The 14635-nt window shown below is 39.3% G+C and overlaps 1 protein-coding gene across 4 annotated transcripts in view; it reads right to left on the bottom strand.

Moving 5' to 3' along the window:
* LOC124555302 (exocyst complex component 1) overlaps positions 1–14635 on the bottom strand; it is a 277770-nt gene that overhangs the window by 240790 nt on the left and 22345 nt on the right. For 2 of the 4 annotated variants that reach the window (XR_006968531.1, XM_047129176.1), the window contains exon 2: positions 7693–7839. The exons of 1 other annotated variant lie outside the window; for it this stretch is intronic. The gene's annotated coding sequence lies outside the window, so the exon portion shown is untranslated. Of the gene's footprint in view, positions 1–4937; positions 5005–7692; positions 7840–14635 lie in introns of those variants that run through there. One more of the 4 variants, XM_047129178.1, reaches the window with a different exon arrangement.

The raw sequence follows: 14635 nt of genomic DNA, 5'->3' as shown, positions 1-14635 counted from the left end.
GGTAGCCTTGCTCGGGACCTTACCACAGCCACTGGAACAGTTGTCTCCAGACACAAGGTCAACAGACGACTGAACAGTCATGGTTTATTCGCCCGGAGACCTGCAAGGTGCATTCCACTGACCCCTGGTCACAGGAGAGCCCATAAAGCCTGGTGTCAAGAACACAGTACATGGTCATTGGAACAATGGTCCCAGGTTATGTTCACTGACAGGTCCAGGTATAGTCTGAATAGTGATTCTCGCTGAGTTTTCATCTGGCGTGAACCAGGAACCAGATACCAACCCTTTAATGTCCTTGAAAGGGACCTGTATGGAGGTCGTGGTTTGATGGTGTGGGGTGGGGTTATGATTGGTGCACGTACACCCCTGTATGTCTTTGACAGAGGAACTGTAAAGGGTCAGGTGTATCGGGACGTCATTTTGCACCAGTATATCCGCCTTTTAAGGGGTGCAGTGGGTCCCACCTTCCTCCTGATGGATGATAACGCATGGCCCCACTGAGCTGCCATCGTTAAGGAGTACCTTGAAACAGAAGATATCAGGCGAATGGAGTGGCCTGCCTGTTCTCCAGACCTAAACCCCATCAAGCACATCTGGGATGCTCTCGGTCGACATATCGCTGCAAGTCTTCGAACCCCTACGACACTTCTGGAGCTCCAACAGGCACTGATGCAGCAAGAATGGGAGGCTACACCCAAGCAACTGCTTGACCACCTGATCCTGAGTATGCCAACCCGTTGTGCGGCCTGTGTACGTGTGCATGGTGATCATATCCCATACTGATGTCGGGGTACGTGTGCAGGAAACAGTGGCGTTTTGTAGCACGTTTCGGGACAGTTTTCTCAACTTATCACCAATACCGTGGACTTACAGATCTGTGTCGTGTGTTCCCTATGTGTGTATGCTATTAGAGCCAGTTTTCTGTAATGTCACGTTGTGTGGCACCACATTCTGCAATTATCCTTAATTTATGAGCATGAGTGTACTATGAACAATAGCATCTTCTCCACTAACCTCACTATAACCATCTAAGATACCCTCTTCACCCTTCTTACTTTTACTATCTAACATAACATCTTCCTCCCTAGGTGCATGATTGGCAGGTTCACAAGCTTCAACATTAGATACAGTAAATTCCCATGTTGCATCTGCTACAACCTCAATCATTAAGTTACGTAATCCAAATTCATCAAACTTCTTCTCTCCTACTAAAACTTCATTACACATGCAGTAAAGACTTGTTAGTGACTCTACAACTGATTCTAATTCAACATCGAGTAACCTCCTTCCAATTTTGCCAATACATGTCAATGTTCATTGTCCCCCAAAATATAGTCTATTTCATACTCATCCTTGTTTTTATTTTGTTGCTTGTAGGATTCAAAATTTCTCCTCCTCTCAAAATCTCTTTTGTTAAAATTAACCTGATTTCCTCTATTTTTTCCCTCACATGAAAGTGACAGGTTCCCAATTGGATGATCCATAATTTATCTGATCCTTAGCACCTGTTTTCATATCCACTTTGGTTAAATGGTCTGTTTTTTCCTTCCTATGATCTATTTCTAATTTCACATTTTCTATTCTTATTCATATTTCTATTACTTCCCCCCCTCTTCCCTTCCATAATTACCTGTATTATTGTGGTTTTGATTTCACCTCCCATGGCGAGTCCATCCATACCCATTCTGATTAAAATTGTATCTATCATGCCTCTATAATGGCCCGTCTAGTTTACCTACATATTTCAAAAATTGTTCAATAGAATCATCTGGCCCACAAATGAAACCTCATTGCACTTTCCTACGCAATCCCCTCTTTAATGCATCCATTTGTGTAAGCCCATTAAATGGTTTATCTAGGTGGATTAATTGTCTCAGTTGCTTCTCACAAATGTCTTTCATACTACCATTATGTTCTTCATAATTAGGTGCATTTAAGAATTCACTTTCGATCCTAGCTTGTTCAGTTTCTGATCAGAATTTATTCAAAAACCTTTTTTACAAAACTAGTGATCTCTGTAGTATCATATTGGTTTGCCCAAAATCAGTCATACCACTAACAAAATTGTCACAACAATGTTGCAAAAAATCAACTGGGTGAAATTTATTACCACCAGGAAAATTTTTGAATGGTGCATTGGCACACATCCCACAACAGTTACTTCTGAAACTTTTAGCAGCAAAAAGTTTCTTCCAATTCAGCTACATTTCTACAAACATTACCTACATTATTATTACTAAACGCTTCCACATTGCTAGTTGTGACTTCCTCCACCTTTATCATTAATTACCAAGATTTGATTTTCCATCTCACTTTCTAAATTATTGATTTTATATTCAAGGTTTTGATTTTTTGACCCAATTCTGATCATAATACATGGCTTTCATGTTTTAACATGTTACGCACTATTTGAAAACTTTTTGCAATTTTCTCTACTGTATCAGTTAAATTTGTCTTAAATTTATTCACTTCACCTTCCAGTGTATTACCCCATGCATCAGTTTGTCTGTGCTTTGACTGTACAACTAGTTTATATTTGCTGACATCCTCTCTTACTCCAGCAACTAAAAATATTAGAATAGGGGCCACCAAAAAGTTTCCATTTGAGGGCGTTGCTGCAGCATACATGCAATGTTGCACGAATCCGATGTGGGTATGTAAGCACCAACATAAAGGCAAGAGATTAATGTGGCAGTCATGTCTTTCTGGCAAGTGCATGGTAAACGTGAACTATGGTGAGGTTATTAATTGATTGATTGACTGATTGATATGTTTATTCATCTGTATAACAATACAAATTGTATGGATGTCATCAATTGTGTGTTATGAACTAAAACATACATGGGTTCTTACCATCTTTACAATTCAATTTATTACCAAATGCTCCCAAACCGGACCACTGTGCTGTTATTCTTTTTTGGCTGTTATATCGGTAGATACGAGGGTTGTTTTTTAAGTAAGGGCCGTTTTTATTTTAAAAAAAAGATACAAATACTTTTGTAAAAAAACTTTGATTTTCTGATTCTACACACTTTTACCTATTTTTCTACATAGTTGCCTTGTTTGTTTAAGCACTTGTCATACCGTACAACTAAGTTTTTAATTCCCTCTTCAAAGAATTCGGCCGCCTGCTCCGACAGCCAAGAATTCACGGCCACTTTCACTTCATCGTCGTCATTGAAGCGTTGCCTGCCAAGATGGTGTTTCAGGTACCGAAAAAGGTGAAAATCGTTAGGAGCAAGGTCGGGGCTGTATGGTGCATGGTCCAAAACTTCCCATCCAAAAGAATCAATCAAATCCCGAGTCTTTTGAGAGGTGTGAGGCCTAGTGTTATCGTGCAGGAGCAAAACTCCTTTTGTCAGCATGACGCGCCTTTTGTTTTGAATTGCTCTGCGGAGCTTCTTTAGAGTTGCACAGTAGGCATCTGAGTTAATTGTCGTTCCTCGTGGCATAAAGTCCACTAGCAAAACACCGCGCTGGTCCCAGAACAGAGTTGCCATAATCTTGTGCTTTGACAGTGTCTGTTTGGCTTTGACCTTGATGGGTGAGGTTGTGTGTCGCCATTCCATCGATTGTCGCTTGCTTTCGGGAGTGATATGGGATACCCATGTTTCATCTCCAGTGACAATTTGACTCAACGTGTCATCCCCTTCTTCCTCATAGCGAATCAAAAAGTCCAATGAAGTGGCAAATCTCTTCCCTTTGTGGTCCTCTGTGAGGAGTCTGGGTACCCACTGAGAACACAGTTTCTTAAAGTTTAGGTTTTCAGACACAATTTTGTACAAAACCGATCTTGAAACTTGTGGAAATTTCAAAGAAAGAGTGGAAATTGTGAATCTTCTGTCCTCACAAATCTTTGTTTCGACTGAAGCCACCAAATCATCAGTGATCACAGAGGGCCGGCCTAAGCGTTCTTCGTCATGGACATTTTGACGGCCATTTTTAAACTCTCTAACCCATTGACACACTTTACCTTCACTCATTGCATTCAAGCCATAAACTTCTGTTAATTGACGATGAATTTCTGCAGCTGATAGGCTTCTCGCGGTCAAAAAACATATCGCTGACCGTATCTCACACGCGGCGGGCGATTCAATAATCGTAAATATTATAAAGTAGCACAGCGATGTGTACACATCAGCTACAGAACTGCAACTTGCATCAGTGTGAAAGGGAAGGATGCCGGCAAGTGGCGCGGTGGCTTGTTGCGGCGTCCAAGCGAACTACGGGTCTATACGCGCGAATGGCCCTTACTTAAAAAACAACCCTCGTATCTATCTGAGTACAAAGAAGTGTACGGGGCAGCACGTCTGTCAAAAACCACTGTTGTTGAATGGTGTGCCAAGTTCCCTGCTGGTCGTCATTCGGTACAAGACCCTTGTTGACCAGAGAGGCCAGCCTCATCAATTACATGAACTAAAGTGGGATGCGCTCTAGCACCCTCCCTATAGTCCTGATCTCTCCCCATGCAATTATCACACCTTTGGACCCTTAAAAAGGGCCTTGAAAGGTCGACGATTCCTATTGGATGATAATGTGCAGCAGGCAGTTACGAACTTCTTCCTACAGCAAGACACAGTGTTTTACCAAACGGGTATCTTTAATCTGGTGCATCGGTGGGACAATTGTCTCAATGCTCATGGCAATTTTACCTGACTGGCATACCGATGCTGATCTGTACAGCCTGTGAACAGAAACTATTTGATTGCCCCTTATATTTAAAATTTCATTCCTCAGCTCTTGGTATTCATGGCATCGATTTTACTGCCCAGACCACTATTTAAATCATTTTTTGATGTCTCAAACCAATCATTTCTGCACTCTAAATGGATATTTAGTTCAGTTTTTGATGTCTTGTTTCTAACAGCCCCCCCCCCCCTCCCTCCCCCACTGCCTCCATCCAGCTCATAATTCTGTTTATTCAAATCGTTACTTACAAGGAGTACAGTGATGTCAGTTAAGGTCCAAGGAATTACATCCTGCAGCCATTCACACTGGTGGGGCCCTCGTGTGCGAATAATCAATGGAAAAAAATTTCGGTGTTTCGTATCATATTGTGTAACCTTCAAAATAACATGTATATACCGACTACTTGCATAGCGTAATGGTTAAGGTACTGACCTGACATGCCAAAGGTTGTCGGTTCGAGTACTAAAAATCCCAGTGAAATATTTTTGTTATTAAATCTTTATCGAAATGACTTTGATTACTATTTTTATTCAACTGATCCTTTTAAAAACAACTTTTTTATTTGTATTCCTTTGTCACATCTTTCTAATCAACATAAAAACTTGGTCAGTGCTCATATTTTTTTCTTCTCATAATTCTTTTTCCATTTGAAATCTTTCTGCATGTAAATTTAATTATTTTATATACCTATCATAATGTTTGAACGTTGAAAATGAAGATCAGTCAGCTAAAAAACAAGAGACTAAATGACCCATTTATATTTACTGTGCAGTGGTGTCAAGATTGTATTTTTCGTTACAAGATGGACAATTTTTTGAATGGCAATCATCTAACAAGCATTCTTATTGCACTATAGACAAAATAACATGGATGATGATTTAAATAAAAACAGGGATTATAAGTAAAACTAAATTCAAGCAAAATGAGAAATGGAAATAATGAATGCAATAACATGGACGAAGACGTAAGACGATAATATGGAAGAAATTAAATCGAAGTTAATAGATAACAATAATCAATATCACATGAACAAGGATTCCAAATGACGAAGACTGATAGGAAGCCAAATTTGAGCAAATGACGTACTTCATATGATGACTAATTTAAGGTACAAACAAACAGAATAAGATTACATTTAAACCAATTAATTGAATAAAAATAATGACCTAAGTCATTTCCATAAAGATTTACAAATAAAAAAAAAATTCAAAGCACCTAACATGTTTTGAAAACATAAGCTTTTGCACTTGAGGTCGGTACCAATACACTTTTTAACTTGGTATATTCACACCAGTGATATTACACTCGGACACCCAGACTTTGCCCGCCCCCTCGAATGCCCACAGGGGTCATTTTCACTCCTAGCATTTAAAAAAAGTTTTCTGAACTATTATTTCGAAATTTTAAGCATTTATTATATTTTAATGTTTACAAGATTTATAGCCATTTCAGATACAGAGTTGTGAATAAAAAGACATATAAACAAATTTCACTGAACCTGGTAACACCCAAACAAGTGTAAGCAAGTGACAGGCTTTTCCTTCTTAATTCAAAAAAATCTGAACTTTTCATGTGTACATAAATTTCAGTTACTTTATTGTTTTACACGATTGACACATTTTTATTCATTTTTCTTTGTACATTTTCCACAAACCATCATCTTACACTCACTGCACTTGGAAATAGTTTTATTACATTTGTAGAAGTTTAGAACTTAGCATTTACGGTGCTTCTGTGGCATTTTGTCTTCATCTTCATTTGATTCTTTTCATACTTGTTTGTTGTCATATGAGGAAAGCAACTCTTCACATACTCAGAGCGTACTTCATCTGCAAGCTGCTGAATAAAAGGTTTTCTTTTGATATTCCTCCCAGTAACAGCCCTAAATATTACATATGCATTTATTCCTGCTAGATCAAGGATATTGTAAGAGTGCATTGGCCTTCTTCTTGAGGAAGTATTGACTGAATACTGCCTTGCCATCTTGTCTACTATGTCAACCGTAAATTTTGTTTTGTTGTAATAACATACAGTTTCCGGAGATTTTTCTCATTTGTATTTATGGTAACACTAGGACGAAGGGAAGACATTACAAGCACATTTGTTGCTTTCTTTCCTTGATAGACTGTCAAGGAAATATCATCATGTTTTAAAACATTTGTGGAATACAGAGGACTCTTCAAGGACTTCAGAGCATGTGGTATCTCTCTTCTTGCTCTATTGTGGTATCTCTCTTCTTGCTCTATTTACTATTCCTACAATGGAGGTTGATTTTTCTTTCAAATTTTTGGCTAGTTTGAGTGATGTGAAGTAATTGTCTGTAGTGACATTTCTGCCTTTGCCCAGAAATCCTTTCGCCTTGGGAACGTGCAGTATCCTTACCAAGATAAGGGAAGCCATTGAGTCTGTACTTGCTTTCAACATCTACAGCTAACTAGTATTTTTGCCCATACTTGTCAGGCTTTGAAGCCATGAACTGTGTGAACAGGCACCTTGTTTTACTTGGAAAGAGCTGCTCATCTACTGTTATGTCACTTCCAGGTTTGTAACACATCGTACAGTTTTCTATTAATTTGTTCCCGACAGCAGAAAGCAATGCAAACTTATCATTCTGTAATCGTACAGTGTGTGTAGACTTCTCATCAAACCTCAGGAATCTCATAATCTCACAGAATCTATTTCTACTCATGGTTTCCACACAAAATGGTAGACCCGAGGAATCTGACCATAAGCTGTGAAGGTCTGTACTTCGGCAGCCACTCGCACCACGAGCATAAATAATTGCAATAAATGCTTCTAGTTATTCTGTGGTCATTGACCAGCTGTCATTTCCTAGTATTCTGTGTGCCTCTGTTATAGTACATTTCAAGATATGTTTGATTATATACTTGTCCATGAACAAGTGCCAAGCACGTGATACAAGTTCATCACTTACATTTCGTTTTGCACATGGAGTAGGTCCAGGAGATTCTCTCAAAATATTGTGATTAGGAAGACGCCCACCTTGTGAATTAGGCACTGCTTCTATCCAGACTGTTCCATCAGGAGCATCTTCTTTATGTCTTTCAGCAGTCGATGAAGCAGCAGTCACTTGTTCTACACTCCGAGAAAGAAGGTTATCTCCTCTTCTGTTACATGATTCTTCACGACCTATAGAGCAAGAATAATAGAACAAATGTACAAAAGCCACCATAAAACCTAAATTAAGCACAGTAACATTATATGTAGATAACAATATGATAATTATAAACTAGCAGTACCAATAATAATATACTTACTAGACTCCATTATTTCTATCTGAAATATCAGAATCATTAGTATGAGATGATTCATCTTCTCTCAGTGTCTGTGGTAAAAATTCTTCCCTGAATCCTCAGAAAAAAGTTCGCCACTATCTGAATCACAGTCCATAACTCTTTGTAACTCTGCAAGAATCTCTTCCTCTCATACATACTCCTTCCAATTCACTTCAATCTGCAGCTCAAAATCACCTTTGAAAGTCTGATTCTTACAAGGGAATGACGAACAATGGTGAATCGAGTAAATTGTTGTCATTTGATATGGCAATAATATGAACAAAAGTAAATTATTGCACTACACAGTAAAGTAACCGAGGCTTGAGAAAGCATGAGATAAATGTATGGCATAACTATAAACAAAATTATAGCTTTTTCTAAAGGGGTCAATATGTCCCCTGTGGGTGTTAAAGGTAAAACTGGAAAAAAGTGATCATCAATCAGGTGAAATGCACTGTTTTTGAACATAACAAAAGTACACGCCAAATAAATAAATGTCACGAAAGTAAATGTTGCTTGAATCATTCTTCAAAACATAGCTAGCACTTAAAAACCGAAAAGGGTCATTTTGACCCCTCTGGGCGTTCGAGTGTTAAAAATGTTACAACTCATACCATTATAGAGAAATTTGTTCAAGAGTGGCCAACAGCACAATAACTATACTTTTAAAGATGTACATGACATTCATTTTTCATTCCATTATTTCATTGTAAGATCGTAATCGCAGCATGAGATGTACAGCTTCAGGCTGCTCTTACGAAGGACAGCCATCAATCAAGTGGGTATGGTATCCACGTGAAGTGTAGCCGCAGCCATCTGCACCTTCGTTGCATGACTGCTTCAAGTTGGTCTTCTCGAAGGGTAGGATGTTGGTTTTTTGTTTTGTGTCAGGTATGTGTTCACACTCTGGTTTCCAAGAGTTTGGGTTTCTCTGTTTATCTTCTCTGAACTCTCGCATCACGCTCTGAAAGATCCTTTCTCTCAGCTTGGGTGCATCAGAATATGAGGAGGGTATCACATTCAGGTACTGGGTTTCTTCTTTTAATATCCAAATGAATGTTGCGCATGAATGCTATCCACAAGAAATAAACATAAAGCTTCTCACCACTTGGAAATGAAATCTACTTCGCAGCAATACGTAATCATCAGTTTAAAATATAGAAAATAAAAGCAAAGAAAAGATTTCTCCAACAAATTACATAACATTTCTCCTTTGACTATTTACAGTTTTCTTGACTGGCGTGTATATATGTGGCTTTATCATGCTTGCGCTCCTCAACTATGTGTAAGTCGCTTTTCCGAACATGAAATAATACAATGTGGAACGACTCTCACTTTTGAGGTAAAGTGCAAATAAGAAATTTTTGGAACCACTGTTTGTACTTAGGATGTTTTTTCAAATTATGCTGTTTTCCTGAATATACAAAATGAATGCTTTGAGGTCTGCCAGTTGTAGTGTAAAAATGTAGTAAACACACTGAGTAGCCACATGTAACTATTGTTCTTCACAGCACGGAACAAGTGCCAGCCCAAGTGTAACTCATTGTCAATAGCGATCACATTCTCTGTCGTCCTGTTAATAATCAAAAGCTTTTTCCTCGTTCAGTTCCATATCACGATGTTCTCTCTACAAACGAAGGTGTGAGCCAGTGTGTCTATAAGATGACAATGGTTAATTTTATGCATCTTTTTGCCTGTGGTGATATTTTCATTTAAAATGTCATACTATACATCAGCTATGTCCAACTTAAGAATGGGGTTGGTGATATTAGCCCATATATGTTTCATGTTTTATCCAGGTGTTTCTTTTCGATCAGATTTCTTTGCTGTCTCTTCGTCCGTTCAAAGTAAAGTATAGAGGTACTAAAATGTTTAGGCGACTGGTGCAGGTGATTTCCGTGAAGTAGACACAGACGTATCCCAGCTGTTGGTTGATGTGCCCAACATTAATTGGTGCCCTCACATCCTGAAGTGTTAAGTAGCTGAATAGACTCTAGGATGTCCCAGTCTGGTCGCAACTGATTATTTTGGATGTTCTAGTTATGAAGACTGCAAGACACTGAGTGCGTACATCCTTTATACCTAACCCGCCTGCAAGGTGAGCCAGTGTTATTAAGTGAACTGAAGTTTTGAAGATATTTCCTCTCCAAACAAACCAATATATGGCAACAAGAAGCTTGTGTGTAATGTCAGTGGGTATCAGTAACACATCCGCAGCTCGTGGTCTCGCGGTAGCGTTCTCGCTTCCCGAGTACGGGGCCCCGGGTTCGATTCCCGGCGGGGTCAGGGATTTTTCCTGCCTCGAGATGACTGGGTGGTGTTGTGTCGTCTTCATCATCATCATTTATCCCCATTACGGTCGGAGGAACTACTACTACTACTACTACTACTACTACTACTACTACTACTACTACTCCTCCTCCTCCTCCTCATATGATAGATTCTACTAAGAACGTACATACTTGTGAACTGCACTCTTTGGAAGCGATTGAGGGATCTAGTCTTGCGTTCTTGGAGTGTTGCTCTGACTGCGTTGAATATAAGTTACCAATTTGTCTCTGTCATCTCGCACGGGTCCGGTAGCAAAGTCATTCCTAGTTGCAACTACGATGATACCATGCATTCATCGAGTGGTCTGAGAGGAAGAATTTTAGATTTCTGTTTATTTATCATTGCACCTGAGGACTGTGCATGCATTGTGGTCATGCAGTGTACCTTTTCAATACCACCTTTATATTTGCAATGACGCTAATACCATCGGCATATGTATGGCAAACTGTTTTGACATCAAACACCTTTAGGCCTGCTAGTTATGCATGCAGATTAAACAGTAGCAGTTCAAACAATGACATTGATAGAGGGCAGTCTTGGTGAACAGATTGTCTGATGGGCACACGAAGGGTGAGCTGACCGTTAACCTTTATTCTAGACATTCTTCCAACAATGCATTTTTGTAAAAGCTGAAGGAACTGATTATTAAATCCCATTCTGTGCATAACATTTGTTAAAAACTTGTGGCAAATTCTATCAAAGGCCTTGTCAAAATCTAAAAGCATTATCCCAAAATTCTGTGCTGAGTCACTATACAACTCGCAAAAGCATGAGAAGTAAAATTCTAACGTGCGCATTACACATCATGACGATTTATCACGCAAAATGATCCATGGAACATGTAAGTAAGTAAGTAAGTAACTTAACATTTACAGATACATGTTAAATGTAAGACATCCCAGTATGCACATAAAACATTCGTCATGGATTGACCTGTGCCAATGTTCGTCTGGTATAGGCCAATAACTTTCGCGAGAATGGGTTTCAGCCTATGATTTAATAATCGAACCAATGTTTTAAAATCAGCGTTCAACAACGTAACTGGTCGAAAATCGTGCAAAGAGCTGCTGTGCGCTTTTTTGGGAGTCAATACCACCAAGCCTTCAGTAAATTCAGTAGGAAAGGGGTCATCTTGCAGCAATTTATTATACATAGTTGTTAATTCATCAGCAACATGGTCCCGGAAGTGCGTATAAAATTCCACAGAGAGACCGTCTAATCCTGCCGCTTTATTACGAGGTGCACCTGTTATTACAACTCGTAGTTTCTTCATTCGTGATATTGTCTTCAGCATTAACTGTCATTGCAATGGGAGATAGAAGAACTGCTTTCACTGATGAGTATTTCCGGTTCTACATAAAGTTTTTTGTCTGTCTATCTGTGTGTGTATATATACTCATGACCTCGTTCGTTTTGAATATTTTGGAGTAGCTTTTGCTTTCCACGTTTAGCTTCTCTGATAATATGGAAGATAGAGAACTTTTCCTGCCCAATATCAGTCCCAGTCCGCGGCCTTACTTTAGGGCCGTCCAAAGACCGCCACACCAAATTTGTAATTTTTGCTTTAATACGTTTGATCCTCACGTTTTGGCTGTGATCTGTGCGGAGTACTATACAACTCGCGAAAGCATAAGTAAAACTCCAATATGCGCTTCCTCCAATATGTTTTTCCCGGGCATGTTAGTTCACACATTCCTTTACTCGTGGCTTAGCGAACTCTGTCCACCAAACTATACGCCGTGCGTATCTCGCTTGAGTGCACACACACTTTTTCCGAGTATATCTGATGGATTGTTGCAAATCGACATCGTCGAGGAGGTTGAGATTTAACTTCATACACCGCGTCCCAAAATGTTTGTTTATTTATTGTAGATGACATATGGTAAGCACAGTAATCAGAAAAATTTACATCCCATATCTCATAGTCAATTATATTGTCCAGGAATCCTTTCGTAGCGTATATTCTGTCTAGTCGACAAGCTGAGGTATTGCACACATACGTGTATGTGTCTATCACACCTTGACCATCAGTTAAAACTTTTAACTCGTCACGGAAGTTAAAATTCGGGTCTGATCCTCGCGGCGTAACACACAATTAAAACACCCGCGTGTATATCTTGTATGACGTTAGCGAATTGCCTTACTACGTTCTCTATAAAATTCGCGTCTGCCTTCGGACCCAGTTGGAGCATATCAACTAAAAGCAACTCATTTAGTTTTGTCGTGATTCCGCGTATGTTTCAAGCAATGTGTCTAATTCACACTGCATGCCTGCTTTGTACAGTATCGCTGTCCCACAGTCATCGTCTATGTTCACAATGGCTTCGTATCCAGTAATATTTTCTCCTTATTGGAAACAACTCCCTGTAACATAGTTATGTAGACGTCTGCTGCGTACAAGTAATAACGTAAACTCTTCCATTTAACGTCTGAGAGAATCCTGTTACACTGATTGTACCATTACGCTATGCAACTTACCCGGAACTTAATAAGACATATACAACATCACGCGAAATTCCGAATTTTTTCGTCGATTACTTGCAAACGAAGGTCCATCAGGGCGAATGGCGGCAGGGTGTGATATCTGGGATCCTAATTCACATCACCGAATGAATTATATCAAATAGTCGATTCCAATTTTGGGGGGAGGCGGGCGGCTCTCCTTGTTAGTTTATAATTTTTTTCACAAAAAAAACTTGAGTAAAAAAAGTCTTTGTTGGGTCCCAAAGGTTATCCGTGATCGAAGCCTCAGAATGGACTGCAAACACTACTAACATTCCCACCAATAGAGCTGGTTCATCACGACTCTGGTAAGTTTGACATTATTGTGCAAAATTATTTCGGCCTCGCTATCACCATCATCAAGTTCCATATTGTGATTTCAAACTGTTTTGTTATTAACTACTTATTCTTAATATTCAATATTTAATATTGTCTAAATACTTCACAAATAAAAAAGATTTTTTCACACGACCAAATCACTTTCTTCCACTACTGTACAGGGGAAAAAATGAAATTTGCAGTACAGGGTGATTCAAAAAGAATACCACAACTTTAGGAATTTAAAACTCTGCAATGACAAAAGGCAGAGCTAAGCACTATCTGTCGGCGAATTAAGGGAGCTATAAAGTTTCATTTAGTTGTACATTTGTTCGCTTGAGGCGCTGTTGACTAGGCGTCAGCGTCAGTTGATGCTAAGATGGCGACCGCTCAACAGAAAGCTTTTTGTGTTATTGAGTACGGCAGAAGTGAATCGACGACAGTTGTTCAGCGTGCATTTCGAACGAAGTATGGTGTTAAACCTCCTGATAGGTGGTGTATTAAACGTTGGTATAAACAGTTTACAGAGAATGGGTGTTTGTGCTAAGGGAAAAGTTCTGGACGGCCGAGACGAGTGATGAAAATGTAGCACGCATCCAGCAAGCATTTGTTCGCAGCCCAGGAAAATCGACTCGCAGAGCTAGCAGAGAGCTGCAAATTCCACAATCAACTGTTGGAGAGTCCTACGAAAAAGGATGGAGCGCCACCACATTGGCACTTATCTGTCCGTAACTACCTGAACGTCAACTACACGAGGCGATGGATCGGCCGCCAGGCAGCCGGTGACATCACTGGCCTCCAAGAAGCCCTGATCTTACCCCCTGCGATTTTTTCTTATGGGGGCATGTTAAGGATATGGTGTTTCGGCCACCTCTCCCAGCCACCATTGATGATTTGAAACGAGAAATAACAGCAGCTATCCAAACTGTTACGCCTGATATGCTACAGAGAGTGTGGAACGAGTTGGAGTATCGGGTTGATATTGCTCGTGTGTCTGGAGGGGGCCATATTGAACATCTCTGAACTTGTTTTTGAGTGAAAAAAAAACCTTTTTAAATACTCTTTGTAATGATGTATAACAGAAGGTTATATTATGTTTCTTTCATTAAATACACATTTTTAAAGTTGTGGTATCCTTTTTGAATCACCCTGTATTTTTTCGATGTTCACGATAGTGTCCCACGTAATCAATTTCTATTACGTCAGTCCCTTCTTAATCCGCGTGTTTCATTTTTGAGCAACATTAATTAAGGCCATCCATGTCCATAATTTAGAATTTTGTCTGTTTTTTTTTTTGTGATGCACAGAAACCTGAAATTCGAAAAACTGGTTATGTGTTTCCTGACTTTTCGGTGTACGCCAGCTCCAAACACAATATTAAAACACAACCACCTTTAGTGGCTACATTTCATTTACTTAACTTGCTGAACATCGAAGAAATAGCGAGGTGAAACTCAGCTTTAATATCTTTCCTACATTTTAAATATCATCTCTGTTCA

The sequence above is a fragment of the Schistocerca americana genome, chromosome X (genome assembly GCF_021461395.2).
Source record: "Schistocerca americana isolate TAMUIC-IGC-003095 chromosome X, iqSchAmer2.1, whole genome shotgun sequence".
Lineage (NCBI taxonomy): Eukaryota > Metazoa > Arthropoda > Insecta > Orthoptera > Acrididae > Schistocerca > Schistocerca americana.
Note: the sequence above shows the minus strand (reverse complement) of the source record. Positions and strands in the feature narration are given on the sequence as shown.